This window comes from Peromyscus leucopus, chromosome X, assembly GCF_004664715.2.
Source record: "Peromyscus leucopus breed LL Stock chromosome X, UCI_PerLeu_2.1, whole genome shotgun sequence".
Classification (NCBI taxonomy): domain Eukaryota; kingdom Metazoa; phylum Chordata; class Mammalia; order Rodentia; family Cricetidae; genus Peromyscus; species Peromyscus leucopus.
The window spans coordinates 127,928,901-127,938,351 of NC_051083.1; the positions used below are offsets into that span (position 1 = coordinate 127,928,901).

Genomic DNA, 9,451 nt, shown 5'->3' on the forward strand with positions numbered 1-9,451 from the left:
GAGACATCTTCTGATATGGGACAAAAGAAAATGAAAAAAATTAAGGAACTAGTCTTTTGCTACTAATCTCAATTCTCTGATTCTAATTTGATTCTTTAAACTTTTCTTAAGATATGAATCTTATATCAAAATTTATAAGATATATATATATTCATATTAATCTTTTGTTATGATATTAATGGTCATATAGAGTACTAACAAATTCTATAAGAAAAGGCTTTGGTTAGCTGCCTATACATGTTTTTGTATTTGAGTATCAGTTTTCCACAGAGAATCATGACCAGTCCTAACAGTGAACTTGAAGTCTCCTGAAAAATGATGGGGTCCCACAACAATGATTCCATGTGGACAATAATAATACCACTAAGTTGATCAACATCACCCAAAGATCAGCTTTTGACTACAAACTGCTCCAAACAATTTCAAGATGGCTAGCTGAGATGATCCAGCCTCACAGACTACTTGCACAAGGACTTGAGATAAGCCCTGAATTTGGTATTATGCAAGAACTGAACAACAAACAATACAGCTACATTCCCTAGAATTTGACAACCCAAAATTATTCTTTTCAGAATCCCTTAAGGATGCCTTTCCCCACAAACAGCAGAAAGCAATTTTATGAACATGATGCCCACATTCCCAAATAGGTGGAATGGGGAGAGTTGTTTTTGGTCTTTCAATGGTTTTGGGGCTTGGAATAATTTTCAAAGTTTAGGGTGGTTGGTTATTTGTTATTGTTAATGGTTAAGAAATGGGATAAACAAAGGAGATTAGATTTAAGGTTTTTGTTTGGAAAAATTATATAGCAATGATAGAATAGAGGATAGATTATTGAATCTATTCTGAAAAGAAAAGAGAATATACAGCTATAAATAAAAAGATAGATTATTGAATCTACTTTTCAAAGACAATTGCTACTTTTAACTACTTTACATTGGATTGAATTTTTATATATTGTATACAAATTATATATATTGAGATAGATATTGTTAGAAAATGCTGTTACATTGTTTTGAAAAAATACCATGATAAAAAGCAATTAGGTGAAGAAAGGTTTTATTTGCATTGAAAAGTTATCATCTACCATTTGAAGAAGGGCCAGATCTCAAGCAAGAACTTGAAACAGAAACCAAGGAAGAGTGATTCTTGCTGGATCACTCATAAGCTCAGCATTACTTAGGTTTATTATATATCCCAGGACTGCTTGCCCTGAGAATGGTATTGCCCACAGTGGACTGAATATTCTTACATTAAGTAACAATCAAAACAACCCCTACCAAGGGTTTCCCATCATCCAGTCTGATCTGAGAAATCCCTCAATTGACATTTCGTTCTCTATTGACTCTAGGTGTGCAAAGTTGAAAATTAAAACTAACAAGTACAAAGAACATTATTTTCCTCTGTACTCCTTGTCCTCCAACTTTTATAATCTTTCTTCTGCCATTCTATGCTCATCCTGAGCCTTGAGAGAATTGGATATTATATACATGTCTCATTTATGGATAAACACTCCATAGAAATTTATTCTCTGAACTTTGATCATTTATGAGGTTCTGTATCATTTGGGAGTACTGTCCAAAGCAAAAATAAGTTTCTCTGATGAGAGCTTAAAGCTGCATTTATCTATAGATATAGAGATAAGTATTTGGAAGGCAGTTAGACGTTATGTCCATTTATCAAAATAATTATAAATGATTCACTTCTAGGGCCTATGGCTAGGGGGCTTATTACTTTTGCTCTTAAGTCATATGTGTTCCTTATGTATTTTGAAAATTAGTCTACTAACACAAGTTTCAATTTTTTTTTCTGTTCTACAGATTGCCTCTTTATTTTCATGACTATTCTTTTTGATGTGCATGTAGCAGTATTTAATTTAATGTTTTCTATGGTTTTGCTGTTGTTACTGTTTTATTGTTTTAACTATGTTTTGGATAGCATTCTTAAGAGTTTCTTGTAAATTACATGTCAAGAAGTTTTCCCCATGTTGTCTTCTGTCTTTGGAGTTTTGGATATTCCATGTAAATCTTTAATTTATTTTGAATTCACTTTTATATACTATGTTCAACTTCATTCTTTCGCATGTAATAACCTAGTTTCTATAGTACTACTTGTTGATGACACAGTAAGATGATATTTATGAATTATACTGTCAAGGGAGGAAAGAATATTAAGCTAATGGGAACACTAGGTTGGGTAGCCCTGGCAGGAGTATGCAGAATTCTAAAGCTACTATTTGACCCCTGATTATGGAATTGTCAATTCCTGTTGAGAGATCTCATTTTAGCATTTAAATATTCTCTTGACCTTTGCTGAATGAGGTCTCTGAGGCAGCAGTATGATGTTCTTCTACATCTATGTACACTCTTAATATCTGTCTATGGTATCCTGCAAAATAATACTAAGAACATGGAGTTTTCATTGATTTATGATAAAGGAAGCCTCTGATTTAAACTCCATTTGCCTTTTACTTCCCAGTTGTCCATATTTTTTTGTTTATTCAGAAAAAAATTGAGAAGTTTGTGGAAGAGTTGTCCTTCAACCTATGTGATATTATTGCATAAAATTTGTCATATGTGATATTTCACTGCTGATTTCCAACAAGTCTACTCCTTTGATGTGTTTCTAATTAGTTTCACATTTACTTAACTGTAATAGAAGTGAAATAAACAGGTCATAGTATGAATGTGTAGAGAGAATAAGAAGTTAATACTCGAGGCAATAGAGAAAACTTGGAAAGTAGCTGTTAGGCTGAACTTTGAAAGCACTTAGTTTCTTGACAATAGAATGCATACATATGAGAGAAAAACAGGTAAGTTTTAGGTGACATCACTATAGCAATTTGTTTTCCTGAATTATAGATTGCTTGAAAACAATTTCATTACTGTGAATAAAAGGGTAAGTTTGAGTTTTTAGGGGGCCTACAGGAAAAATTTTAAGTCTGTACTCTATTTTGTAAGGGCTATAAATCATATAGAAGCCTTTAAAATAAGAAGTAGGAGACACAAAGCATAATATACTTTACAAGAGAAATCACACTCATTTGATACTGATTTTTTTTTGTTGTTCTATTAAATATTATTATCTCAATTCATGTTTCATTTTATTGTTTACTTTCATTTCATTTTCTAACCTCCAGTATTCTTGAATCCTTTTAAAACTCCAAATAAGTTTATTTTTTGGAACATTTCAATGAATGTTAAAATAATTACATATATACCAGGGCTTTTGAAAACAACAATCACATCTTTCCACACAAGAAAAAAATATAAAACTTTTCTGTGAAACAGCAAACATTTCAGTAGATCATATAAGAAAGCATACAAGTCCAAGATTGGTAAATGGTTATAATACATGCATAGTAAACATAACACCTCTGGCATAAACTAGGACATTAGTGTTCTCTGTCCACATCATGCAGGTAGCTGCTTTAGATAACCGATTTTCTGCAAAGAGGCATGATAGTGCTCTCGCTTCCTTTGAAAGACAGCTCACCCAGGGCATCTTTCACTCTTATTGATTTTAAATCACATTCAGTGACTGACTTTGAATCACCAAGTGGGTTTCCCTGGAGTTAATGTTCCAGAAAGATTTAATCAGAGACTTGCAGTCTAGATAAAAGACACCAAACATATCAGACTTACAATCTGAACAGAACTTCTCTTTTGGTGCTGATGGATAGAGAAAACATGGTTTAGTTGTTTCCAAAATATTTGCTGAAGATATGTGTACTTCGTGAAGCTAAGGGCTCTGCATTACATTATCTTCTCATCAGTAAAATCTACCAGATGCACTGGCCCTGAGCAGCTATTTGGGGGAAGTTTTTGGTTATTTGACCAAAATGTCTGCTAGCACTTTAAAGACATTTAAAAAGGAATGTCAAACCTTAATTTAATATTCCATGCTCTGAAATTAAATGAAATGAAAAGTCTACTTCACAGAGCAAATAAATATCTCACTTTTAAGACTTAAAAGGAGCCTAATCATATTATATGTTAAGCAGTCCAAATGTAAAATAAACATTATTCAGTGTTCTTAACATAGATTCAATATACATGTCTTCTGTGATTTAATATTTTACTATAACCATATTTTAATAGCATGATGTTCTATTGTATAAATGCATCTGGGTAGAGAGTAGTAAATATTTAATTACTGTTTATATAGGAAAAATGCCACAATCAGTACTGCTTTTGTATTTCTAAGTAGTAAACACTCCAAAATTCTGAACTCAGGCAATACATGTAACATAGAGAATTAAGAAAGAATGATAACTTCCAGCTCTTCCTAAATATTCTTAAAGAACTATATGATAGCAATGGCTGCATTATTTCAAATGTGGAATATTTTACAAATAACTTTCAAAGAATTACAGATGTTTAGATAGACCAAAATGATAATGGTATGAAATAAGAGGATCTCTGTATATATAGATGTAAGCTAATAAATAATATCTTATTTACTATGAAGCTATTTTGTAACATAAGGAATACATAACTTTAAAAACTTTATTACAGAAAAAAATTACAAATACAGTATCAACATAATTACAAAAAACACTTGTAAACAAACACACACATGAAGATAAAGCCACATGTGTTTGGGTTATTCCTGATTAGAGGGAAAAAATTAAAAGGGTTTTGTAGACAATAATAGGTTTGTTAGTTATTTTATTGTTCTCTTCCAGAATTCTTGTATTTTATAGCATTTGCAAGTTAAATTCAGGTTTGAAAATAACTTCATTTTATTGTTGATTCGGCAAGTCTGCAGTTATTTTTAAAGTGTTTTAAACACAAGACAACTCAAGACACAAACTGTGTAATTAGAAACTGAAATAATATATAATTGTCTGAATGGCAAATTTCCATTGTTTAAATTTCTAATTTTTTGAAAATTGTCTATTTACTAATTTAGGGCTAACACCATTATTCTTTACAGTGTGTCTCTATATTATCAATACAATAACACAATTAAAAATTTTGCGTGTCCATTTTAATGAACTCTAAAATATTATATCAACTCATATTTAATTATATAATAGTCATTTTGTTATTTATCATTAAATAATTGATTCAGCAAAGTAATTAATAAATGAGTGTTAAAGATTAAATAATTTCAACTGTCCCAAAGATAACCTAGATGACAATCAGGGATTTAAAAGTAAGTATTCCATGGATCCAAATATCTGAAAGAAAAATTTGGCATGTTAAGTAAACATATACTCTATAAAAAGTATTCAAGATGAATCTGTAAAGGTAAAACACAGCTGATTGACAATACACTGGATGTCATCAAAAGTTGATTAAACATTAAAGAGTAAAATACTAGTGAACAAATAAAAAGAAAATATCTAGAATGAAGCAAAAGGAAAAAAACAGAGAAATGAAATTCAAATCAGATAGCTGTTAGCAGATTATTTGGAAGACATATAGAAAAAAAGGTGGACAATGAGATTGTAACATAATAATAGCTGAGATTTTTTTCAAAGAACATTGCATAACATAAATGACAAAAACATATTTGTAGCATGAATCTTAACAGTTCTTATTAATAAAATCAAACCCTGGGCCAGTTATTGGGGTGAAATGCTGGATGGTCAGAGACAGAGTAAGCCACAACTAACCTCATCTTGCCGAATCCTTTGCTTATCTTGTTTCCTCAGACTGGAAGCCTCTGTGTCCTCATATCTGAAAGGCTCTCAGCTGAACTGTGCTGCTAGAAGCCTGAAAGCTTAACCAGCCAAATGCTTAACCAGCCAAATGCTTAACCAGCCAAATGCTTCTAGTTTCTGGTCCTCACGCCTTATATACCTTTCTGCTTTCTACCACCATTCCCTGGGATTAAAGACTTGCTTTCTGGGATTAAAGGTGTGATGAGTCACCATGCTTGGCTGTATCCTTGAACACATGGATTTCTGCCTCTGGAATGCTAGGATTAAAGGCATGTGCTACCACTGCCTATCCTTTATGTTTAATATTGTGGCTGCTCTGTCTCTGACCCCAGATAAGTTTATTAGCATGCACATTATTTGGGGGAATACAATACCACACATATTAATCACATCCAAAGGAAACATCAAGAAAAATACTCTAAAGCACAATATAATCAATGTGTTCAAAACCAGTAATACAAAAATAAAATAAAATAAAACAAAAAACCAAAAAAAAAAAACCCTTTAAAATAGGCATTCCAAAGTCAGACTACATACAGTGGAATAGAAAATAAGAATATTAGCAGAAAAATTTAAAAGTCATACTAAGGTTGGTATGATAGTACATGACTGTAATCCTAGAAAATTTGAGGCTGAGTCTGGAGTCAGCCAACCTAGACTATATAGTAGGCACCAACATCAAACGTGCCTAAACAACAAGACCATGCATTAACCAAAAAAAAAAAAAAAGAAAGAAAGAAAAGAAGGAAGGAAGGAAGGAAGGAAGGAAGAAAGGAAGAAAGGAAGAAAGGAAGAAAGAAAGAAAGAAAGAAAGAAAGGAAGAGAGAGAAGGAAAGAAAAAGAAGTCATACTGTTTACAAAGGTTTAGCAAATAAAAATATGAGCAGAAACACTGAAAGCAAAAAGAGAGTGCAACAGTGTCCTTAAGACACCAAAAGAATTTTGGCTTGCATTTCCATAATTAATAATGATGCTGGCCATGTTTTTTTTTAAAGATTTATTTATTTATTATGTATACAGTGTTCTGTCTGCATATACACCTGCATGTCAGAAGAGGGCACCAGATCTCATTATGGATGGTTGTGAGCCACCATGTGGTTGCTGGGAATTGAACTCATGACCTCTGGAAGAACAGCCAGTGCTCTTATCCTCTGAGCCATCTCTCCAGCCCGCTGGCCATGTTTTTATGTACCTATTGTCCATTTTATGTTCACATTAAATATTTTGCCCATTTTTTCACTAGAATTGTTTGTGCTTTAGTTTTTTTATTAGTTATAGAATTGGGGAGAGAGGGGAGGGGAGAGAATCTAGAGCATATATGTGTGAATGACATGAAAGTAGAAGGACTGTATTAGTCATTTTTTACATCACTTTAACAAAATACTTCACAGAAACAACTTATGGAAAGAAAAGGTTTATTTGATCTCTTAGTTTGAGGGGCATCTCAATTCATATTGACAGTGATGGCAAGGAAGAGTTAATGGCTATAAGATCATGTGACAAATATTCATCACATTGTATGGACCAGGAAGCAGAAAATTCAAGTTGGAAGCAGTGCCATGTAAAACTTTCAAAGGTTTCCCTAAGTGATCCATTTTTGCCAGCAAGGCTCTGTGAATCAGGGAATTAGCCTGTAGGGGACATTTTAGATTCAAGTCATAACAAGGACTTTATATTAGAAAGAGGAAGACTAATGAGAGGAGAAGAGGGACCAAAAGAAGGTAATAGAAGGTGAGCAATGCATATGACACATGTATAAAGATATCATAATGGAACCTATTATTTTGCATATTCATTGAAAAGGGGATGTGATCCTTAAACTGAAACTTTTTTTTAAAAAAAAATATAGGCCAACTAATGACCTCTTCAAGGAACACGTCCCAATTGTATTAATTCTTGTATTAATACTATTTCCACACAATATTCACTTGTATCACCTTTACTAGAGTTGGTCCATTTTCACAGCTTCATCCTTGAAAGTCCACTACTGCATCTCAATTTTCATACAATACAGTGGCTTCATCCATTTTGGATTTGTTCCTTCAAGATATTTTCAACTTTGAGGGGTGCCAGTAGTGACTTTTAGGGCCCACTTTTTGCCTTCTGAACACCTTCACCTGACACAATATGAACAAACATCAGTATTATCTCTGCCTTGTCTAAGCAGGTGTCATAGTTATCCTGCAAACATCAATACTCTTCCATCTGCAATGCAGACCCTGATGTCATATCCAACTCTCCATATGTGCAGTTGCACCCCTTCTTTTCTTTCTGGCTTTGGAGGTAGACTGTCATAGAAGGAAATGTGTCTTTAGAAATTAGTCTCAGCCGGCGGTTGTGGCACACGCCTTTAATCCCAGCACTTGGGAGGCAGAGGCAGGCAGATCTCTGTGAGTTCGAGGCCAGCTTGGGCTACCAAGTGAGTTACAGGAAAGGCGCAAAGCTAAACAGAGAAACCCTGTCTCGAAAAACCAAAAAAAAAAAAAAAAAAAAAAAAAAAAAAAAAAAAGAAATTAGTCTCTAATCTCATCACTATTTGCCTGAAGATGTGCCCCAGAAACCACCCATTTCCTTAGCACCTTCCCTTCTCATACATCTGCCCTTTCAATTCTGTCTCTCCCCACAATTACAGAATTCACAGAAGCAGAAATATTACCTTTCTATAACTTCGTTTTATTTTCATCACCATCACCAATATGCCCTGTTGATATATGATTCAATCTTTTTTATATTAGGCCATTTTTTCAGACCCCAGTAAATGTTATAAATGTTTGCAAGTTTTCTTATCTTTTCCTTATATTGATCTTCATTTGAAGTGGTGAACTTATCAAGGGCTTTATCTATTCTGAAGATGGCTAAAAAACGGTCTTTTTTTTTGTTTCTTATTTTGGTATCTTCTCTTATGTTGACTCTTTTTCTTAGACTGACACCGTCTTTTATTTCGTTTCCCTTCCTTCCTTTCTTTCCATTTCCTACTTAACATATGATAACAAACATAAATTGTTGGTCTTACTGATCTTTTACGCTTTTTTGGATGAACATTGTATGTTTGAAACTTTTTCTTTGTACCCCCTATGGATCGTTTTGTCTTCATTCTTGTCTTTGATACCTAGAAAGACAACAAGGGAAGCCCAGAAAGACATTAGTTTACAGAAAGAGGTTAAAGACTTGATTTGATTTCAGGCTTCATGAAAAGAGGTAATAATTCATACAAGAATAGAGCAGAGATCTAGAGATAAAGTTAATGGACAAGGTCGATTGCGATCATCCTACCTTAAAATGTAATCGGCATCTCAGTGGAATAAATGTCTTCCTTTTCTTCTTCCCTTTAGTCCTTGGAGTCAGTGTTACCTTAGCCCTGTTTTGCTTTAGTGATTTTCTAGTCACCTTAGTCATGATGAAACCAAGAACTGGTCTTTCTAGGAGCTCCTGACACACCTATATATTCATTCTCAGAAGAATGAAAAACTAAATCCTTCAAGTTTATTAGTGAGCAAACTGTTAACTCTAGCCAATAGTGTCTTAGGGAAGTGTAGACATCACAAAGCACTACTTCTGACACCTCTGAAGAGTGGAGACTCCTGGGAGGGCCATTATGAGTTTTTGACATCACAAAGTGCGATCTCCCTGGAGAATCTTAAAGGTAAAGGAACTATTAATGGGGAAAAGTGAGCTTTCTTTGACACCTTCTACAGATCTTCCCAAATCAATATTCCAACACTCTTCATATCTCCAGGTTCAACTCTATAGTTTTCTAAAGAAGAGCAAAACCTTTTTTTACTT

The 9,451-nt window shown here is 33.4% G+C and overlaps 1 long non-coding RNA gene across 1 annotated transcript; it reads right to left on the bottom strand.

Moving 5' to 3' along the window:
- Window positions 1-8,320: 8,320 nt before the first annotated feature.
- On the bottom strand, window positions 8,321-9,205 carry LOC119086717. Its single transcript, XR_005090063.1, has 2 exons — window positions 8,942-9,205; window positions 8,321-8,777 (listed from the first exon to the last, which is right to left on the bottom strand). It is a non-coding gene; the product is annotated as an uncharacterized LOC119086717 (long non-coding RNA).
- Window positions 9,206-9,451: the final 246 nt, after the last annotated feature.